This window comes from Haliaeetus albicilla, chromosome 11 (genome assembly GCF_947461875.1).
Source record: "Haliaeetus albicilla chromosome 11, bHalAlb1.1, whole genome shotgun sequence".
Lineage (NCBI taxonomy): Eukaryota > Metazoa > Chordata > Aves > Accipitriformes > Accipitridae > Haliaeetus > Haliaeetus albicilla.
The window spans coordinates 15,741,908-15,765,115 of record NC_091493.1 but is presented as its reverse complement, the minus strand read 5'-3'; the positions used below and the strand labels follow the sequence as shown (position 1 = coordinate 15,765,115).

The 23,208-nt window shown below is 37.3% G+C and overlaps 1 protein-coding gene and 1 long non-coding RNA gene across 2 annotated transcripts in view; both read left to right on the top strand.

The window, feature by feature from the left end:
• The window catches only part of LRMDA (leucine rich melanocyte differentiation associated), a 694,168-nt gene that overhangs the window by 630,392 nt on the left and 40,568 nt on the right, over positions 1-23,208 (top strand). The window lies entirely within an intron of this gene.
• LOC138687711 (uncharacterized) overlaps positions 1-23,208 on the top strand; it is a 33,389-nt gene that overhangs the window by 3,105 nt on the left and 7,076 nt on the right. Inside the window, exon 2 of the long non-coding RNA XR_011326833.1 lies at positions 4,595-4,742. This is a non-coding gene — a long non-coding RNA (uncharacterized lncRNA). The remainder of the gene's footprint in view (positions 1-4,594; positions 4,743-23,208) is intronic.

The following is a 23,208-nucleotide window of genomic DNA, read 5'->3' as shown; positions in this document are numbered from 1 at the left end:
GGAAGGGGTGGTATGAGCCAGGATTATCATCCAGAATTCAGAAGAGGAAAGAGAGGCCTAAAATGACCTGACATACCTCTCAAAGAGAAGCTCTATCACTTGAGGTCTGATGCTCCAGCCTCTCTGCCACACACTTTTCTGTGCTCCACCTGCCTGGGATACAGACAGGGCTTTTCACAGAACCAGTCAGAGCATGACAAATGTTCGTTAGGTTTAGGTACCTAATGGGTCTGATGCCTCATGGACTATTTCTGTTCTTGTGTTCCAGCTAAGTCATTCTGCATTCAGATGAACATCTGTGTAGACTGCTGTCATTCAGGATTTTAAAGCACACTACCTTTTTTTGATGGTTTGTTTCGGTAGCAATGGAGCACAGTGTTTTTGGGACCTATTTTCAGCAGCCTAAGGCTAGGAAGCTCAATTTTTCAACAAGCTTGTTTACTGAAAAGAAAAGGCTACATGATCTTGGTGACAACTTGAAGATCGTTGTCTCAATAACTAGTGATAGGACTCTGTTACAGACAGGGCAATGCTAGTAAGACGCAGCTCTTTTTTTTTTTTTTTTTTTTTTTAAACTGTGACAGCAAGCTTGTAAAACCAGGATGGCACTAGAGAAGTATAAAATGTATTAAAAGAATTATAAAGTCCAATCTTGTGAGTTACGCTCTCTCTCATGTTAGAAGCTAGTTTTGAGAGTGCAAGAAATGTGAACTGTGATTTACACTAAATGACTTTTAATGAGTTCTAGTCCTACTTTTGCTAGCAAGACATATGACTGAAAGGCAGGGCAACTGAGCCTTTGTCTGTTCTTTTAAGTGAAGTTAAAAGGTTCATATGGGGGACCTGAACTGGACATTTGTTTAGTAAACATGTATGAAATGCCTGAGAGGTGGTTCTGGAAAATGGTAGGTCATTTTATTGCTGTTACTGGAGCTGTAAAGCAAACAATAGTTTCAGGTGTTGTGAAAAGTTAAAAGTTATTTAGAAATTTCTATTATCTAATTCAGGTTCATCAAGAATATTGACTAAAAATGCATGTTAGCATCAGCTTTTATTAGTTTTTACCTAAATAAAATCCTAGGATCCAATAAGAATTTGGACATTTGGGTGTCTATTTTACTATTCAGTGTTTATTCCTAATTTATCTTGGCTGATTAGAAGCATAGCATCCTTAGCCAATGAAGACAGTCCTCTATAAAATGCTTTTTATAATAATGGAGTCAAGAGTTAATGCTATCATTTTATCTATTTCAGAGCACTGATTACTTCAGCAGCTCGGGGAGAGATTTGCCTGACCCAGGACTTCCCTGGCTTTCAATGTTTCTTTGCTTAAGAAAATGTTGATTCAGCAATTGTAGTCTTGTATACGCTTTCTGGGAAGTTGCAGCCAAGAAGATTAGTAGTACTGGCCTTCATACAGGAAGAATAAGATGGTTGTCATAATTATTGATATTTCTCTTTGGTTATATGAATCTTTCTAATTCTTGTGCTGTTGCTGCCTTTCTTAACTCCTTTCTTCTTCTCATTCTGTTTTGAAATCACTGTAGTCTGATGACCAGATTGCCTGCTGTTACTTCAACACTACTTTTTTTTTTTTTTCCCATTTATTTCTCTCTTCTGAAACATTGCTCATGGTGTCACCCGAGACTGTCTTCAATCTTTCACGACCAGTGGCCATCCAGCTTCAGAGATGAGCAAAACAGTGATGTCAAAACAGTAACAGCACTGTGTTAGCCCTGTTATTTGTTTAAAAAAACCGCCAACACCTGAATTCCTTATCAGAGAGAAAAACAACAATGTGTGTAAATGGTATATGTCATCTATGTGTAGTAATGAGAAAAGTTTTCTAAAATCTTGTTGGAATTGCTAAGTTGCTTCATGCACCATGGGGGAGCACAAGTGGTTTTAAAAAATGTCACCGTACGACCTGTGGTAAACCTCATCTCCTTTCACCATAGTATTGCTGTCACTTTAGTCTGGCCTAAATGATTTTGTTTCATCATTTACCTTTAGTAGTAGGTTACTGCTGCTTGTGCATACTACTGTAGCATTACAAAGACTCATGAATTAGTTTGTCCATGACATCTGTATCATTGTATCTACTAAGGATGTGCAAGTTAAAGCCCTATAGTAGCCTTAACAACACTACAGGAAATGAAAGGTCATATCAAAATGAAAATAGACAGCAGCATAATAGGGGTTGGCAAAATAGAATAATTACCTGAAATCTGATTTTGACACTATTTCAAAACTGATGAAGAGATCTTTAACCCTGAGATCCTGAAATTAACCTCAAGACTGTTAAAACAAAATGACACCCTCTCCCACGCACCCAAAAACCCTCTTATGTAGGATTCTTTCCTTTAGATTTCTTTCTGAAATTGTAATATAAATTCAGGTCAATTTTCAAATTTTTGTTAAAAAGCAGGAAGGCTAAAAGCTTACACAGATACCTCAGAAAAATGATGTCTTGATTCCAGTAGCTGGAGGCTAAAGGCAAACACAGACTTGGGAAAAAAGTAGGATTTACAGTGCTGCTGTTTCAGATACACAGCCATATTACTGACTTAGAAACGTTAATGCGTGGATTCTTTGACACATTTTATAGAATTTTCTTATTCAAATATCAGGTTAAAAAACCCCAAACATGCATACCTAGTTTGTGTAAATAAGCAAGTGGTTCGTTCAGTTTTTTTCCACTGTAATATGAGCTAAAATTAGTGCATATAAATTAAATGAAGCTTTTGGAAATAATAGCAATATAGCTGGAATTCTGAAATTCAGAGTTAAAAATAGTGGTATCACAGTAATTAATTTTGTGTTTAACATATCTTGAAATAATAATCTTTGCCTTTTATCCTTAGCTGAAATTTTTTAAACACCTTATTTTCACAAAAAACTAAGATCCCATCAACTTCCAATAAGACTTGGGATGTATAATGCATTGGAAAATGGGACCAATCAAAAAATGCCTTGGTAGTTTTAAACAATTTTTGACTCATGCCCCCCTGGTGATTGGATGAGGTTTGATTTAATTTCTGCATAAATAATCAATGATATTTTAGGATACATAAATAGAAGAGTAAAGCAAGCTTACTGAAGATGATTACAGGTCTTGTGTCACTGACCTTCAGTATAACATTGGAGCTGCTTTATTTTTAACCCTGAAAATAAGCTTGCCAAGATCAGGAATTCTACACTGCAGCTGCTTTTTTTTCCTCCTAGGTAAAAAGCAAGCAGCTGCAGAATTGAAATGTTGCAAAGAAATTTACTTGTGCAAGTATTTTAGGAGATGCTGACATTCTTACCAGCCACTAAGGCTCAGATAGACAAGCTCTTCTTATGCTGTCGAATACCAGAAGATTACCTGGCTGCTGACGATCATTTTAGGTTATGGCAGGAGGAGATTAGCTCAAATTTATAACAGCTCACATTTTCCATTTTTTCTCGGTTTTCAGAGTGGCATGGAAATTATATTTGTGAATCCCTGGGGACTCTCACATTGGTGTCAGTTTTCAGATTTTGCCAGATACATCTAAATGTGGACATAAAATGTAATGGAAAGAAATTGAAAAAAATATCTGTTTCTTGATTCTTTATTACTGAAGAGTTAAGAAAGTGATTCCTCAGGCTATTACACAAATCTTAAACTGGGAATAAATGTTAGGATGAAGTCAGATTGCTTAAGATACTTTTGCCTGTGCATCTCTTTAAAAAATTCATATCAGAAATATAGCAGGCACACATGCTTACTGGAGTGTAGTGTATTAACCATTTTTAGGAAAGACCTTATTTGTGCTCCAATAAGAATTTGGATAAAATGCTTATTTTGAGACCAATTTTATAATGAAAGCTAAGTGTATTATATGCATATGGTGCCAAAGGATCTTTTATCACCTCACTTACACATTCAGCAACTCTTTATCCGCTTCACTATTAACAGCTGGTGAGCAAAATACATTGAAAAAACAGAAAAATTAGAAATCAGAAAATAGTCATTTTAAATTGGCATCATACAGGAATAAGCTGTATAAAGCAAGTAAGTTACATAAACTTATTTCTGTGCTGCATTATTTATAAAAACTGTGCATTAAAATGGAGCTGGTTACCCTCCTTGGAAAGTACTGTGCAAGTGGTACATAATATCAGTACATAATACAAAACATGTCAGGTACTTTCTCTAGCATTCTTACGGTATGTCTCCATGGATTGTAATATTGTAAAGAACCTAGATAATGCTGCTGCCTATGAATTGAAGTGACAAAAAGCATCTCAAATATTCAAAATGAAGATTGACCTAAACTTAATTTTTCCAATATTTGGAATCACTCAAAATGGTGAACTGGGTTTTTCCAAATATTCCTGGTCTTTATGTTGAGCTGCCCACTCCTGAACTTTGGAAAGTTTATCTTCAGATACCGATGTCATGGCTTTGATTCTTTCTTTGAAATTTTAATGTATATCTGAAACCATGAAAGGAGAGAGCTTTTATCATTCTTAAAATTATCATTGGAATTTATATTGGACTCAAGATATGTTGGAGAAGCCACAGGGAAAGAAAAGGCTCTTTATAATTTCAGTGGTATTTCATCAGATTCCAGCTGGCCAAAATGTTGAAGAATTGTCAGACTTCTCCAGTACATATGGGAACTCAGAACAGATAAAGGAAATCTTTTACTCTACAGCAATCTCTTAAAAACCACCAGAAACTTGCTGAAATGGAGACAAAAGGTGCCAACAAAGTAATTACATTATTATTTATGTATCATTTCAGTGTCACTTGACAAAGAGAAATTTCTCATATACAATTTAAATAGTTCCCAAGAACATTGTTTTGAGGAACGAGTTGTACTTTTACAAAGATAAGGCTTGTGGTGTGTAGGTGAAGTCAAGTGGGGAGGATCCTGGGTGACCAATCTGGAGCAGGTTAGAACCTCTCTCCTATCCTTTCTTTTCCTTGCCCTGCCTTTCAGTCAAAACTTCCCTTTATCCCACTTGGAAGAGAAGGATCTTCTTGTAATCAACTTTCTTCCCTCAACCTCCCCAATATAGTCCTGCAACAGGGATCGTAATTTAGTCCATGTATATGTATGTATCTTTCCTTTTTTTATTTTGTAGTATCTCTTGTAGAGTATCAAGCTGCGCAGTAAATGATTGATTGTTCCTGGTACACTGTTACTGGGAAGTCTGGACTAATATTTGACAGCTGTAGCTTGGAAACGTGTCTGAACTTGCTGGTTTGTGTTATAGCTTAAAGGTGATTTATCGCGTTTGGTTTTTGAAAGGTGCTACAAGAAATGTTTTGATAAATAATTGCTCATAGCAGGGTAATTAACAGAAGCTACTTTTAACTTCTACTAAACAGTGCTATTGCTATTCCAATTTAAAGATGCTGACTTTGTTTCTAAACTACGTGTATACCCTTCAGTACCTGTTTTAGTAGGAGGATATATCAAATATTAAATCTCCGTCAGTAGACAGGTGTGCATTATTTACAAGTTTCTAGCTGTAAGAAACATAATTGACCAGTTCAATCCTTACAATATTTTCAAATGTGAAACGTGGCTGTTCGTCTAAAACTTACATGTTACTTTATATATTAAATTTATTAACATTATTATTATTATTACTATTTAAATTCCATGTTTTACAGTTATACCACCACGATTAGACTTGTGCCAGTATGTAGCTGAATCTGTGAAAACTTGTTTTGATACTTGCATAGCACATAGTGGTGACAGGAACTATAGTTCAGATTCCATTACATGTGGATTTTCAGCTACTCATAACTAAAATATTTACAAGCCTGGGTGATTTTTTTAGTTACATTTTCTCCAAAGGTGAGCATTTTTTAAAAAATAAAAGTTAAAAAAAATTCAGTGACATGGAGATATAAAGAATTTGAGATGTAAAAAGAGAAGGAATACAGAGTACAGAATGAAAATCCTTTTTTCTTAAGGGGAATACCTTTGGAAGTTCTAAAATTGGTTTGGATTTGATTTACTATGCACTGAAAATCATCTTTCAAGTCTCACATCTTTGTGCTGGTTTTCAAAAAGCATTTGTATGAAATCTTATGTCATGGAGGACTTAACCTGAGTTTACATGCCTATGGTATTTCATGAGCTTGCTAGAAATTTGTGCTCAGTCATCTACTGTATGTCAGTTTGCACCCCTTTTTGGGTGTAGGGCAAGCCAGATGGCTCTCGAGGGAGAAGAATTCTGGTAAGAGGAATTAGCTTGAATTTGAACTGTATCTTGATGGGGGTCAAGATGAAACATGATTGCTTTAAATCATATGGAACTTCACACACATCCCTGCTCTTGGATTTAGTAAAAGGAGTGGATATAGATTAATCTTTAGGACTATTTAAATTTTTAAAAAATAAACTTGCAGTTAAAACTGTATTCAGGCAAAGGCTGGAATTGTTATTACTATTTTAAAATAGCATTTGTGTGAAAACTTCCCTTTGGATTCCCAAACTCAATAGTCATCTGTGCAAACAGGTGGTAACCATTCAATTCTCATGAATGTCAATAAAGGACAGGTTTTGTAGCAGTCAGTTATGGATGTTTCAGTTGCATTTTTCAGAAATCCTTTAAGGATGTAACCCTTACAGTAAGGATGTTAGCTGCATGTGCATACTTAGCTACCTGGTAAAAATTATCTAAGAGGTATTATAAGTTGAGGCAAGAGGCTTCTTCTTACGATCCTCACTCTTCACCACACAGTAAATGTCTGTATTCTATCTAATTTAATCTAATGTGTTGGGCCAAGCATTCCTTTGACTTTTTAGCCAAATATTTCAAAAGTGAGGTGTTGCAAAGTGAGCTTTTCTTATGAACCAAGAGAGCTTCAAAGTCTTGCAGAGTGCAATTTATGTTTTGGGTTTTGGAAATAAACAAAATAAGGAGTTCCATATAAAAAAAATTTTAAAGATGTTAATGTTTCACTTTTTGTCTAAAAATGGCTCTATCATTTAATCATGCAGGTAGGAAGAGCTATGTTAAAAATAATATTTATTCTTAATATTCTGCTTTTTCTTATACTCAATTATAGTTTTTCAAATGAAACCTTTTCCCTGTAACTTTTCATTTGGACATGAAAGATCTTAGAATGTTCTACAATAGTTAGATCAAAGGTAAAGCTATTTACCTAAATAGCTTGGAAAGCATTGTAAAAAGTACTGTGAAGTCCTTTCGCTTGTAATTACACCCATGTCTAAGTCTTTGCAACTTGAAGGGGAGATTTATGTGATCTCCTGCACAGAGATTCTTTTCTGACATGTGCTAATATTTTTTATGACTTTTTTCAGAAATTCTAAACAAATCAGACTATAGCTTTTTTAGGCTGAGTAGTAATGACATTTTATCATATCTGTATTTGTTACTTTATATGAATGAATTCTTGGTTTGTCTTAAGATCGTGATCTACATGGACACTAGTAACAAAACTTAGTTATGTGCTTTCTTCTCTACACAGTGTGTAAAGAGATCACTGTTACCTGTCAGTAAGAAAAAAAATTTAAATAGTAGCAAACGTAAGTAGCAAATATTTACTTAATATATTATTATTGTTAAATATTATTTAAATACTTAATTAAATATTTATTTAAATACTAATATTGAATACAATTTAAGATGTTAATAAAATAAAGAAAAAGTTCATGTGAAGTAGCAGGAAAGTAACTTAGTATTCAGATGATGTAAAGTATTATCAGAGAAATAGTGTGGTATCATTTGACCAAGATGTATGAAATCAATTAGCCTGAGCACACAGATTGGTATTAACATTTCAGGCAGGGAGCATTAATTTCGATATATACCTTTAATTTGTTCTTTTCCTCTTTTAATATTTTCAGTGTATTCACTATTTATGTGAACTATCCACGCATTAAGTGAAGTGTAGAACTCTGGAAATCCTCATTTGGAACTGACTTCAGTTTTATTTGCACTCCAACAGCCTTGTACTTTTTAGCCAGAAGTAGAGAAAATGACAATATCTGCATGTAACTCTCAATTCTATAGCTTCCTCATATTTTTAAGACTTTAAGGTGTACAATTGTTTGTCATAAATCTGCAACTTGGATGAAGTCACTATTAATATGAAGATGAGGGACACAGATCTTGATGGGCTGAGCTAATTTAAGCATCTTAAAGTTTTTGTATCTGAAAGTAATTTTAAGTGTCTAAAAGGTCTAAAAATGGTCTAGTTTCTGCTGTATATTGTGTAATTTACTAGTGCTTATACTAAATATACATACAGCTGTCTCAAGGTTTATGCTTGTTTTCCCATATCAATAATAGATGGGCATAAAGGAACTTGGATCAAATGAGCATTTTTTGTCCGTTTAAGCAAGTTTTTCATATAGCTTCACTATCAGGATTCTGCTTGTTTCATTTCCATTCTAAACTGTCTTTCTCATCACAGCTAGTTTTATTTAAACTCTTTCAATCAATCCCCCTCCTTATTTTATAAAGGATTCTTGTTTTGTTTTAAATAATGAGATTTCTCCTCATTATTTATGTAACATTGCCATGAGTGTGATGTAACTGTGTAGCACTCATACACAGTTTTGAATACTTGCTTTGATTACTTCCACAACTAGTGATTTTAATGCTCTATTTTCTAGTAACTATTGGAGATGCTTTCAGCTAGGGCTGTTACCTTCAGGATCTTGCTGTCTCAGCTATTCAGAAAAGCAAGGAATGCTGAACACCATACATCATCTTCAATATCAGTTCTTTGCTCGTTTGTTCATTGTAGAACTGAGTTAAAAGTGTTATTATTTCTGCTTATTGCAGTAAGTCCTTTGCATCTTCCTATTTAGCTGTGTTGGTGGCCCCACCTTCCCCTCCAGCTCTACGGTTTTTCCTCCTTGTTCTCTTCTGGGTATCTGAAATTGGTCGAAGTTTCATAGCACCAAGAAGGTGATTTTAAAAATCTGATTGAATGTTATTATTTTGATATTTTTATGTATATTTTAGCTGTTTCTCTTATACAATGTTGATTTGGTGTTTAAAGAGTGTATGTAGGCTTGCATCTTGAAAACTAACAGCAACTTGTAGAGTTGCTTGTAATTGTATGAATAATACTGCACATTTCATATACTTCTAGCAAAGCATAGATGCAAGGGCTGGTAAGATTCATTTTAATGTGCTCACTAATAACTAAAAGCTGTATTCATGCAGCTGAAGGCTGATATGGACCCTGATAATTAATCCGCTATATATTCTTACTGCAGTGTCTATACCTTATTGCTAATACTACCTTTTATGGTGCTGTAGTTTTTTCATTCTTTCAGTTAGCTAGCACACTTCTGGCTGACAGAGGTGGTTTTAGTACTGGAGGAATAAGATCTAACCCCTGTGTTGTCATCTCAGCATCAGTTACACTACAGTCGTCAGTATCCTGAACAACTGCCACAATAGTTTTTGCCATTGGACTTGGGGGCATGAAGAGACCAGAGACAGTTTTGGCTGAGGACGTGGTTTAATATAAAGGTCTTGTAGATAACTTTCTATGACTGCATTCTTTTCGTACCCATCTGTATTTCAGCTCAAGACTCCTCCTTTCCTGTGAGAAATTCAAACAAACCTGGCACTTAAGTATTTACCATTTCTGTCAGTATTGGTAAATACGTAAGGCCCCCTGATTTGGAAAGTGCAATATCCCGTGTGCTTTATAGCTGTGTAAGAAACAACAGAAATACTTCTGTATAATTAGATTTACATGCAATGTGCATGAGGAAAAGAGAATGGTTGCCTTAGGTACTAATCTTTCATGCCTGGTCCTTAAAGCTTACCCACAGCGTTACTGCTACAATAGCACTTGCTATTTTCCCCTTTCTTGCCGTTAGAGTTATGGGATGCTGTATCAAGGAAGTGCTTTTTCCCCTTTCTCTGTCAGGTCATCTTCATCTACTGTGGTCATGTTAGAAAGCTTTTGCTGTCTCAAAGGACAATTACTTCTCTTCTCTTTATTTCAAGGCCTTTGTCCAGCTCAGACTGGTAAATTAGTACAAAGTGCTTGCTCAGAACAAAACTGGAATGATGTGATTTTATTAAATGGGGTTTGCAAAGGCTACTGTAAAAGTGAGGAATGATTTTCAGTCACTTCTTCTGGACCGTGTTCAAGTTCATGTCCCTGAAAGAGCTTAAAAGAGCTGCAAGCACTAATTGTTTGTTTAATGATTTGGACACCTTTTTAAAAACTGCAAAACTAAGTTTTTCATTACTGCTTTGGGTCATTATTCTAAAACCTCTGTGTTAAACAGTTAATCATAAATCTTAAGTCTATTTTTGATGGTGCTTTTTGATATTTCAAGTCAGGCTTTCACAGCCCTCCACAATTGTCATCAAAATAATGATTACGCTGGTGGAGATGCAAGTCAAGAATAAAACGTAACCGATGGGTGATCGCAATGATTAATTTTACAGTCTTGTTTTTGATTAAAAACATAGTGTTTCACATAATGCTAGTAAATATTCAAACTATTACCTACTGTAAATTGCAATTTTTTTAACGTGTATCCCCAGGATTTCAACAGTGGAACATCTGTTTTATTTTGTGAAAAATATGATAAGCATCTGTTTGCATAGAAGATGTGAATGAAACCAGACCACATTTGTTTGCAGTGTTATGGATTATCTGGTCTTACACTGTTTATGAATAAATCATGCAGGATGGATAGTGCTGGTTACCACCACAGTATGTTTTATACTTGGTTTAAAACATAAATTTATGTATTTGTGATTTCTCCTGTAGACAGTCAGAAAATTTATGTTTTAAATAAAGAAGCAGCCTGTTGCATTTCTAAGCCAGTATTTAAGCTCATGGATACCAGAAATTCTTTTAAGCCAAGCCATGCCCGCTGCTGTTAGTATGAGCTTTAAGCTTGAGACTTAAAACCAAAGCAAAACAAAAAATTACTGTGATTCAGAAAAAAAATACTATTATTAATTGAGAAATAGTGTGCTCTCATGTAACTGGATTGTGGGTTAATGTACATGTGGATAGAGTCAAGTTTGCATGTGTAGCCTGGCAGACACATCTTGCAAACCCCCATGCCTAGTTGTGGTACTTACTGTCATGAATGCTTTTTATAGATTCCAAAATATTTCATATTCAAGGGAGCAGGTGGATGTACAAACATTTTTGTGTTCAGAAAAATAGGGAAATGCTCAGGTTTGAAGAGGCCAGTAGTTTGTGCAAGTGTCTGAGTTGTGTCCACTTGTCCAACAGTATATGTACTAACATGTTTAAAGAGTTCTGTCTGCCTTTGGCCACAGCTGTCAAACTAACAGGGTCTGTTGGTTCTGCAATATGAAAAAATGTGTTCTACAGGGCTGTTTATGGGCTGATTTTATACTTAGTTGCCTGCCAATGTTATATGGATGCTTTGTTATCATTGTTCTATCACTTCTGATATTCCTTGGAGCCAGCACGGCTGGGCTCAGTGCTTTCAGGATACCTTTACAAAGACAACCCAGTGAAACCTTAAAATGCTTTGTAAATATATGTAAATCTTTTGGTGCACATGTAGGCTGAAGTCCAGCATGCATGAAGGATTCCAGTGGAGGAAGTAGATCAGGACTCTAGACCTAATACTAACCACTGGCTTTGTGAAATGTGGACATCAAGTTCAATGCTTAACTGTTAGCTTCACGAGCTATGAGGTGATTTAAGGCAACTGCTGCCTCTCAGTGGTTTGTTATTGTCTCTCCTTTGATGTCTTGTATGTGACTTTGTGTGGATGACATAGTACATACTAAGATGTCAAATGTTAGTACAAATATGTTGTGTTAGCATGAATGCTGGAATGAGTTTGGGATGGAGTGAAATCTCCTAACCATGTATGCATACCCCTTTAATCTTAGCCACTGATTTATGTCTTTAGCTACTTGGCTAGAACTGGAGATGGAACACATTTCAATTAGGCAAATGTATCTATATTATGTATTAGTTAATTGAGTTTCTCTATCCAGAAAGAGTAATTTTTTCTGACAAGTTGAATCTTTCATCTTTTCCCTTGTTTGGGGTACTTTGGGTATCGTTATGGTTCTGGCTTTGGGGGTTTTGTCCCCTCTCACTTCTCATAGTCCATCTCCTCAGTCAATTCCCTTTCAAAACAGGCTGGGCAAAATCTGGTGCAATATTGGTTGGGGGAGATACTGGGTAACTTCATATCATGTTCCCTGTTAGGTTTTTGAATCAGTTAAAACAAAGAGGGCCTTCCTTCCCCTGTAAGTCCAGCTGTTAGAAGAAGCTGAATCCTTGCTGTAAAGGGTCGGTGGAGAATTCCTTTTAAGGGAACACTTGTTGATGTAAAGTGTGGCTAGGGTCAATGTTCAGGGCAGCAGGATCTTTCCCTCTTCTGCTGCGGCTTTCTAATAGCAGAAGGAAGGGGGGCAAGGTAGAATTTTACTGTGCTCTGTCAGTTCACAATTGATTTAAGGTTCCTAGAGGAACATGTGCTAGAGAAACAACGTAGAAAATACTTATGTTCTGACAGCTTCTGCAGGAGCAGAATAAAAGCTCTCCATGCTGCATCTTTCCTCTGTAGCAGCCCAGCTCAGTTGCTCAGAGGATTGAGCCAGCTATTTTGAGATTCTTTCTTAAGAATCTTTCTGCTGTTTAGATATAAACAAGTGCTTAAATTGTATCAGTTTAGATAATACACAATAATTACTATAAAGTGTAAGGCTTTAGAAAGGTATCAACTATCGGTGATTTAAACAATGTTTTTTGAAATGTTCCTACATTATTCGTTGTTTGGGAATAGGGATAGGAGCAAATAAAGTAATCCAAGAAAACATTCGGAACTTCTTCATTTACTTGTGTGTACCACTTAATTTAGCTGGATATTGAAAAGTTTAGTATGATTTTATTACTGCTCTGTACTTACCATTTTGACAGTAGTGTTGCTTTTTAGGTAAGATAACTACAGACTACTGGGGGGGATTAGGTTATGGTGGGATTGACAAAGGAGCTCGCTAACAGTGATCTTCAAAACATTTTAGTCGGGGTCTTTAAAATTGTGGCTTTAAATTCCTGAGAGTTAAAACCAGTGCACTTGGAGGTTTTTATTTGGTTACTGGGCCTTGAACTTTCAGGTTCACAGTCCTAAAAAGTTTAGTCCTAAAGCATTTCTAGTGAAAGCAAATAATTCCTTGTTACCATGTGACTCAAGAAGTTGAGGTTTAATGAGGAGCACTAAACTGAACAGGAATGGACAATATCAGAACTGCTTCCTTCCCAAAGGAACTTTGACATGGCAAAGTGAAGAGACTATGTTAGAGCAGAGAGGAAGGATCATTGCCCATGGTTGAATACTGAATGGGACGGACTAATCACCAGCAAATCCCACTTTGCCAGAAAGGTCACATGTCTTTTCTCTGCCATGTTTTTTCATCGGTATTCCAAGTACTTTTTTTTTTTTTTTCCTAATCCTCAGGAAAAAAATAGATGTGTGTGGGTAATTACATTTCCAGTACTTTAATCTAGGCCAAAAATCAAGTCCTAGACAGAAAAGTTCCCAAGAAATACATCTACTCTTGGAAAAGTTATTTCATTAAAATCAAAGCTTTCAGTCAGCAGATCAAGTTTTTGACTCATGATGCTTTGAAGTAGCAGAGGTTATGCCTTAAGCTCTTAAAGTGTAACTGGTAAAGCAATTACTGAGCAGTGTTAACATGATGAGAAAAAAGATCTATTCTCAGGCCAATTTGGATGAATTGACAAGCATAAGGAAAATTTCAATAACAGTTTAATAATAAAAACTGTTTTTGAAGTGATCAATGTTTGTGGTTTAGCCATCTATATTTTATATTATACATATAAAATATTTATAATATATTATAATGTTTTATAATATATTTTTAATATATATTTTTCTAATACATAAAAGGAGAATAATTCTGATTAAAAAAGGGCTTTTAATAATGGAATGACTTTCCAATGAGGTTCATGTTACAGATGCAAATGCGTGGTGAGATATGATTTGAGACTGAGTAAAAGAAACACACACACAGATGAGCTACTCTTTTCTGTTCCTGTAATAGTTCTTGTTGGTAATGATGGTTTGTATTTTCAAGAGCTTCTTTTGTTGTGATCAGTGACATTTTTCTCGTCTCTTGGATCTGTTGCTGTAGCTGAGATGTTCAGCTGAAGTTAGTGCCCTGTGGGATGGTGGAATTTTGACACTGTAGGAGGTGTATTTTTTACTCTTTTTAGAGTCTGTCTGTCTTCATTCTTGCCATTTCTATCGTAGTTTTGTGATGGGACCAGTTCACTTTTCGGTCTTGTGTTGGCATAACTCTCCTACCTGGTGTGCAAGTAGAGAGGAAATGGTGTGATGACAAGGAGTTGTGTGTTATTTCAGTGTTGCTTGGACTAATTTCTTGTTCTAATTCTTCCTTCCAGGAGTCTCTGGCAAATGTGCTGGAGTAGAACTGTCCAGGCAGAAAGTCTCCAGGCTGAGGTTGTGAATGCTTGAAAGTGTTTATTCACATGTTGGACAGAGAGTCTGACAGCTCATCGTTGTCTGTGAAGACTTAATTGCAAGCATGGAAGCCTTTATCCATAAAGTCAGTTAGCACCATATTAATCATACACTTGCAAGTGTGGAGGTGCTTAAGTCCAGACAGAGCTGGTTGTGGTTGGGTTGGTAATATCACCTGTGGTGGCACTCATCTGCGCCATGAGGGAGGCACTGATGAGGGCTTTTAGCTCAGAGAGGATACAGAGCCCAGTCATTGCTTCCACCTCTCCAGCCTGTTGTGCTATGCCCCGGAGCATCTGGAATAGGAGCTCAGAGCGTGCCAGGATCCCTGCCTCCAGCTCAGGGCACAGCACAGGGGCCCAAGGAGGTGCTGAGAGCTACATGCTGTAGATGACCAGGGAGATCAGTGTCCCAATTTGGGGATGTATTGTAGGAAAGGTGTGGGGGCAAGCTAGGTGGAGTTATGTGATACAGTTTTCATAGTGGGGATGTACCTGTAAAGTGAGAAATGCAGGACTGTAGGAGTGGGCATGATTTTGGTGGCAATTAAAGGGCTGGAGATGGCAGAATATTATGTTTTGGATGCACCAGCAGAGCACAGGTGGGTTGGGATCCTGTTTTGAGTGGTACACAGTAAGATGCTGGGAAATGAAAATGGAAGCCTATCACTTCCAGTAAATGTCTGGCCAAGAACCAGAAGCTGTCATTGCTCCAGCTTGTTACCTACTGCCAGTGGTGCCTGAATGAGTCTTGTGAGCTGCCTTCACTACAATTTCTCTTGCTTTCTAAGCCAGACTTACGTATCTTATTCTTAACCCAATGTTCTTGTCTCATTATGGACAGGTACATGTTTCTCAGCTGGGCTTTGGCTGATTTTAGCAAGTAACATGCGGGTTCAGCCTTTTCTCCCTTTTCTGCAGGCAAGCTAGTGCAATACAGTTGAAACAAGGTGAGTGAGCTTGGTGTAGGCCTCGGCAATCCCTTGCAAAACAGGGGGGAAATGGACATTTCCTATAAAAATACATATCAGAATGGGGGAGAATTTTGCATGATCAACCCTCCTACCCCTTTTTTTAGCTTATTGTGTTGCTTCCAGAAAGGATTATTGTTCATGTCCAACACCCAGACCATGTTGAGGACATCTTTGAAACCTGAATGCCAGGAAAGGGTTATAAGAAGATAATAGGGATTTTATTGAGTTCTAGGTTAAGGTTCGGACTGCTAAAATAAATCTTAAGAGTCAAAGGCATATTATCTAATATTCACTACTGTTTGTATTTCCAATACCATCAGTCTTGAGACTCCACTGTGTTTTTTACTTACACGTAAACATTTAGATGAACGTTAAGGAGCTTATTGATTTTCTATACACAGAATGATTTATTGATACTTTTCTCAGATTTCATAATATGCATTTGCTAATAGCTCCATTGATTTGTTTTCAGCAAAGAAACCCCCAAAACAACAAAAAAACAAACCAAACCATCCAAAACCTAAGGAAACTGAAGATATTCTTTTTCCATGTAGTATAGCTGTGTGCAGAAACATGTACTTAGAGATAATAGGAACATAGATAGTTGTAAACCAATGTAGTCAGTTCTGAATATGAAGCCACAATCTCTGCTAGGTGTATTCCTGCAGAATTGCCAGGAATGTGTGTCATTGTAACATTACCGTGGGCTGCACTGGTGGCTTTGCATTTTATTGTTCATATTCAGAGGAACATTTAATCTCCTTTGGGACTGAATGCTTAAAGGAGACTGATCCTGCTTTGTCTTATTGGGGTTTTTTTGGGGGGGGGGATGTGTTTTGGGGGTTTGGGGCTTTTTTTGGTGTGTGTAGGCAGGCTCACCTGCCTGTGCAGAACTCTCTCAATATCTGTAGGATATGGGGCAAGTTCTGCCACCCCCCTTTCTGTAACATCTTGCAGCACCTTGTAGTACATGTTCCCCCAGTTCAAGGCAGCTGCCTTAACTTCATGAAGTATGTGAAAGTTGCAGCTTCCCAACCGTGTTTCACCTTTACTTGAAGACTAACTTTTAAATCATTCTGCATTTAATCTTCAGTCAGCACAGCAATGGCCCATTGTTTGTTACAGTGTCTTAGGATGATTTATTTATTTAAATAACATATGTTAAAGTCAGCATTTCTGAACGTGCCTTTTTGTATTTACTTGGCAGACAAAATAATAAAAACATTTAAGCACACTTTGAATTTCCTTTTGTTGCTCTCAAAACTTTATGAAGGAGACAGTGAAGCTGCAAGCTTCAAAACATGAAAGTTTTTAACCTCAGGTGCATGAGTTAATTTATCTGCACTCACAGAATACAGTGAGTTCAAGGAGACATAAAATTGAGCATGTACTTCACAGTTTTCAGGATTAAGGCTAAATTGTGTGCTGAAGTAGTGTTTGTCCTTTAAAGGTAACACACTGGAGAAGAGAGGTTCCACTGACTGTTAAGCTCCTGCGAGTCAATATTTTGTACCTAATATTAAAAAGACAATATGTGTGTTTAATATTGGGACCAAAATAGTAGTAAAAAGCTCATTACTGTCTCTCGCGGAATGTACTGACTTCTCTTATATTACGTTGTGTGAGCAGGAGTAGCATGGAACTTAACTAAGTGGAGCATTTTGCCCTGAGTACTGTATCACTCTGTCCCACAATACAAAACCTAATTAGTGCGTCCAAAGAAGCGTTAAATAGATTTCATGCTGTTTAATAAAGGCATTACGTGTTTTTTGTCTATTACAAAACATTAGAGGGAATGTTCATAGTGCATGTTTCTGCTGCCTCTTTCACAATTAAGGTGCAGTTTTACATTGTATCTGCCTCAGGAAGGCTTGGTAACTTTTTTGCTCATCAAATCTTTCCTCTCATTGTTATGCTCTATTTGTTTTGGTGTTATTGCATAATGGTATTGAAATAGACTCTTAATGAACATCTTTGCTAGTCATTTCAAATTGGGGGGGACAGCTCTTAGCAGCAGAATATATAAGGCTGTCGTGACTTGAGGTTCAGTAATTCTTTTTTGGTGCTGATCTTTAACTAGTAACTGAGGAGGAAGAGTTTACTTTGTGACATCTGTAGCCTGAACCTTTTCATTCGTGTGAGTTCTCATTAAAATGTGAGATTTCTTCCCGAGGGTCACCATTACTGTCAGGTTTACACAGCCCTAATGGTGACGTTTTGTTTCTGATTTCATCCCTTGGCTGGCCTTCTCTGGCCTAAAGTGTCTGAAGTGCAGACCTTCTAGACTATATATGCTGAAGTTCAAAAGTAGAAAAATACTACCTTAGGGAAGGGCAGACAGGCTTCCTGAATTCTGCCAAATCTTGCTTTATTCTACATGAACCTATAAAACTATCTAAGCAACTCATTAAGGAATATCTCATTGTATCTAGCTGATCTGTTGCCTGGCTGTTGGCAAGGTCTCCATTTGACTTTTTTTTTGTTTTGTGGGTTTCTCTTTGGCTTTAGCTCTGTTTCTTCAGATGTGTTTAAGTGATCTGGGTTTGGGTTTTTATTAGGAGGTTTATATGAAATGTTGTACGTTATTCATCTAAGATATTTTGCAAAACATTTCTAAGACTTTGCAAATTGTACTGAATTCATCTTCATAACCTGTATTTTATCTAGCTTCATGGCAGTGTGAATTGGTGTAAAAAGCATCAGTGATAGATCTGTGAACTGACTCTAGAGCTTTAGTTTCCCCTAGCTCACTGTAGACATTTGACCAGGATTTAGTGCTACATGAACATAACTATCATAGCATAACTTCTGCTTAGAGTATTTTGAGAATGGGTACTTGCCAGCTCAATACATATCTGGAAAGCAGCTAAAGCTGTACCATAGCACTTCAAGACCAAACTGCTGTGGGAACTGTTCCATCATTATGCTCTCAGCTGTTGATGTAATATATAAATTTGTTCAGGCAGCATTTTTCTGCATCTTGTTCAAATCATCAGCATAAAATAGGTCTGAATTTTGCAACAGTCTTCGTTCATAGCTAGCACAACTTCCTACCTTGGAGTCACCAGCTCTTTAAATGTATGTTGTTTTCAGGAATATTGAAACAGCTAGCCGCTCCCAAGAACACTGAAAACATAATAAAGGGCAACATAAGAAAACACTTTAAAAAGTCCAGAGTCAACCTGTGTCTTTATGTTGTTACTTTGCGAAGCCTACAAAACCACACAAGTAGGAGTGTGATCTGGAGGTCACCAAGTGCAGTGAATTTTCCAAATGTTATATAATTAAAGAAACACCTGTGCCCCAGCCAAATAACTTCATGCTGATCTGCTGTGAAAATGTTATGCTTAATAACCCTAAAAATGTCTAATTTCTTATGCCCAGTGAAGGCTGCAAACAGAGCAGCAGTATATAAAACATGAGACATTAGTTCAAGATGTCTTAAAGGGTCTCTTAAGATTGATTTACTAGTGTCCCAGTGTGTGTTTCTTAGTTTCTGCAGTTATGCTTAGCACACTTCAGATGGGACAAAATGGGATTTAAGACTGCCGATGATTTATGAAGACTTAAATTCTACTCCTGAACTGATGTTCTTAAGCCAACAGAGGTTTTAAAGGAGATCACAGGTCATATCCTTTCCTAAGGAGAAAGCAAAAAATCCATATTGCTTGATGTTGGTCATGATATCAATGTCCTCACTTTGCACTAAAGAGAGTGTTGTTGGTAAGGCATCTGAATGTTACAGGTTCATATCAGGAAGGAAGAAAATTGGTGCCAAATTTCAGAATTTCTTGGGAGCATGTAAACTTTTCTATGCAGGAGGAAGGAAAGAAGAGGAAGGAGGGGTGACATTGTTAACGTTTTAGGACTATGAAGATTCTGTAGAAAGTTGAAGAAAAATCCTGCATTAGTGAAATAAGATTCCAATGGGAGGGGGATACATTGAAAAAGCAGGAAAAACAAGATAAATGAAAAGGCAGGAGTGGTAAGCTGGATGGATATTTTTCTGTCTCTAAATTTTGCATACATATTTCTTTGAAATATTCCCCAATGAGTGCTAAACTACTGACTCCTAGGATGTGCCACCATGCCCACGAGGGCATAGCAGTAAAAGGCGTAGCAGTAAAAGGTGTGGTGACAGTTCTTTATTGACAGTCATTTCATCTCAAGGTGCGCGTATCTGTGCATGTTACAGGTGTAGAGATTTATTTTGCTATTACTGACCACATTCCAAATTTTAAAGCAGATTCACAAGGATAACTTGGCAAAGGATACTTCTGATTTCACAACTGAGTTTTGTCCATGGCTGATAACAGCAGTAGTTAGAAGAGAAATGCAGATCTACCTGCCTGCCTCCCCCAATCTGGAGCATGTCCCTTCTGTTATTAAGTTCAGGAAACACTGTTAACTATCTGCATAATTGTAAATGGCTAAATTATATAGACTAGGTACTTTGTGGGAAGTCACTGAGGACTGATCTGGGCTAATTAATGTTTTCATTTAGTCTCTGGCTGCACTTGACAGTAACTGAAAACAACAGTGATTTAATGCTTGCTAACTGGAATTTATTAAATGAGTAAAGGCCATAAGCCAGTAAGTAATAGTGATATCCAGGTATTCTTGTCTCTGAACCTGCAAGTAATCTGCTTAAGAAAAAAAAAATCATCTTATGTTTGAAGAGTCAGAGGTTCAAATAGCTACAAAGACAGTTTTACGGTCATTAGTAGTTCCTAAAATGTATGGTATGGAATAAAGGCCCATTGGAAGATAAGTAGTGGTGGTGGCATTGAACTGGGCAAGTAGAAACAAACGAAAAAAAAAGCAGGTGGGTCCCAGATCCCAAGCAGTGAAGGTGCCTTTAAGATTCGCTAGTATATGGTGTAGAAGTAGTCATGTGTCTTTATAGATCACAAATAGAATGAGGACCTGTAGGACAATCATTTACCAACATTATGTTGAACTGTGAAGATAAAGGCAGCAACTTTGCTTGGACCAGGAAACACATGCAGGTACACACTGCACTCTGCAAAGTGCAGATGATTCTTTTGTGAAATTATTCATGGAATCAGTAATTACAGAGGTAGCCTACTTCCACGCAGTTTGAAGTTTCTAGTGGGTCTTCCTGAGTAGCTCCTCAGAGGAGCATGCTGAGGTATACATTCGTGAAGTTACGAAAGTGGGAATAACAGTGGTAAGGTCTGAGGACACTGTTAGCCAAACAAATAGAAAGGCAGAAAAAGCTTGTTGGGTATCTAACAGAAAGCAAAAGAGCTGCAGGAATCCGACGCTGCATATGCCATTAGGCATATGATAATAGACAGCCCTTTAAGCTAGGAAAATTCAGTATGTCCCCTACCCTCTCCAGATAATTTGCCAAATCCTCCAGTGTGCTGCTCTTCTGCTTTTCTGTACGTAAAGAAGACAGAGCACTGGGATCTGAACAACTGTTCCCCTTTACCACTTCTAAATTTTTCTCAAAATCTGTATCTTTACTGACCATCACTACCTGAATACTAACTTTTCTGTGTTTTTGAGTCATCTCAAATGTGGATATTCTCACCCAAGATATTTTTTACTCTTACTATATTTTTGGTTTTATGCATTATAGGAATTTGATGTCAGTGTGATTATTTCTGCTTTAAATTCATAATGGTACAGATTGTATTTACAATTTACCTGTTGATTTACAATTCTTGCTTTTTAATGTTGAATCTCTTTGGCCTAGCTTGTTCGGTGGTCTTCCTTATTTCAGTGTGGAGATGTATGACACTTCAACCATCTACCACTGTCATCATGTTTGTCCTCTTTTTTTTTTCTTTTTTTCTTTTTTTTTCTGGCAACATGCTTCAATATACATACCAAAGGTATAAGGTCATCAGGGATATCCATAACTCGCTCTACAGAGAGATCTGGACAGGCTGGATTGATGGGCTGAGGCCAATCGTATGAAGTTCAACAAGGCCAGGTGCCAGGTCCTGCACTTCGGTCACGGCAACCCCATGCAGCGCTACAGGCTTGGGGAATAGTGGCTGGAAAGCTGCTCGGCAGAGAAAGACCTGGGTGTGCTGGTTGACAGCAGCTGAATTTGAGCCAGCAGTGTGCCCAGGTGGCCAAGGTGGCCAACAGCATCCTGGCCTGTATCAGAAATAGTGTGGCCAGCAGGAGCAGGGAGGTGATTGTCCCCCTGTACTCAGCACTGGTGAGGCCGCACCTCGAGTCCTGTGTTCAGTTTTGGGCCCCTCACTACAAGACAGACATTGAGTTGCTGGAGCATGTCCAGAGAAGGGCAACCAAGTTGGTGAGGGGCCTGGAGCACAAGTCTTATGAGGAGCGGCTGAGGGAGCTGGGGCTGTTTAGCCTGGAGAAAAGGAGGCTGAGGGGAGATCTTATAGCTCTCTACAACTACCTGAAGGGGGTTGTAGTGAGGTGGGTGCTGGTCTCTTCTGTCAGGTGGCTGGAGATAGGACAAGAGGAAATGGCCTCAAGCTGAGGCAAGGGAGATTTAGGTTAGATATTAGGAAAAATTTCTTTACTGAGAGGGTTGTCAGACATTGGAACAGGCTGCCCAGGGAAGTGGTTGAGTCACCATCCCTGGAGGTATTCAAAAAGCGAGTAGACGGAGTACTCCAGAACATGGTTTAGTGGGCATGGATGATGGTTGGACTCGATGTTCTTGAAGGTCTTTTCCAACCTAAATGATTCTATGATTCTATGAATTAACATGAATGTGTTATACCAGTTTAGTACACACCTCATATGGCTTCCTCCTGTGGCCTCATCCTGAAATGAGGCCTCTTCTAGGCTGCTCTTCCTAATCAAGACATGGGATTTTAGTCCAAGCCAGAGGATAGTTTAAATCAGTTTGATATATTCTTTTTATATTCCCTCCTCTGACAGTCGATAGGCAACCATGTCTTGCTGTGCATCTGGGTGATGCCACATCTGCTTCCTTCAATTCCTTCAAACAAAACAAATGGGAGTTTGCATTTTTAGCCAGCTTTGTATCTATGCTTAGTCTACCCAAAAACTCTTCTACCAGTGACTTCTTAGGTGATAGAGAAAAAATGACTTGCTGGGGTTCTGCTCTCAATTTTGTCTAGAAGTTAGTTATGTTTTCCTCTCCAGGAAGGGTTTTTTACTACCTTATCCCTCATGCTTATCAATCTATGTACAGATCAATCAGAGAGAAACATCTTCCTTCCACACAGGAGTGAATAACACAGCCACACTGATTTGAGCTTTTTTCAATGCTGCACGATGAAATCTGACAAATTAATTAAGTTGGATCATATGTGTACAGGCATGATCTATACGTGCTGTAGGTTGGAATTACCTCATTAAAAACAAGTCCATACTTTCCCTTAGGTCCTCACTGAATCAGGCCCTAAATGGTGAAGCATCAGCATTTAAAAATAAAATAGGTGATTACCGTTTATGCTTATTTTAAAGGAGTGTTGCATACTGGTTAAAGAAATCTTCATAAGTGATTTTACACCAGAGAATTAAATTCTTCCAAAGTTACAGTGCTTTGGAAATTGTGTTTGTTTTACCTAGATTTATTTGCAGAGCAAAATGTTGAAATCTCCAATTTTGATGTACTTTGGAAGCTAAATTTTTTCCTTCTCTCTCTCTCTTTTTTTTTTTTTTTTAAATTGAAGCTTTGATTTAGACTTTAACTGGATTACAATGCTAAATTAAGAAAGATTAAATTTAGGGAAGTCTAGTTGAATG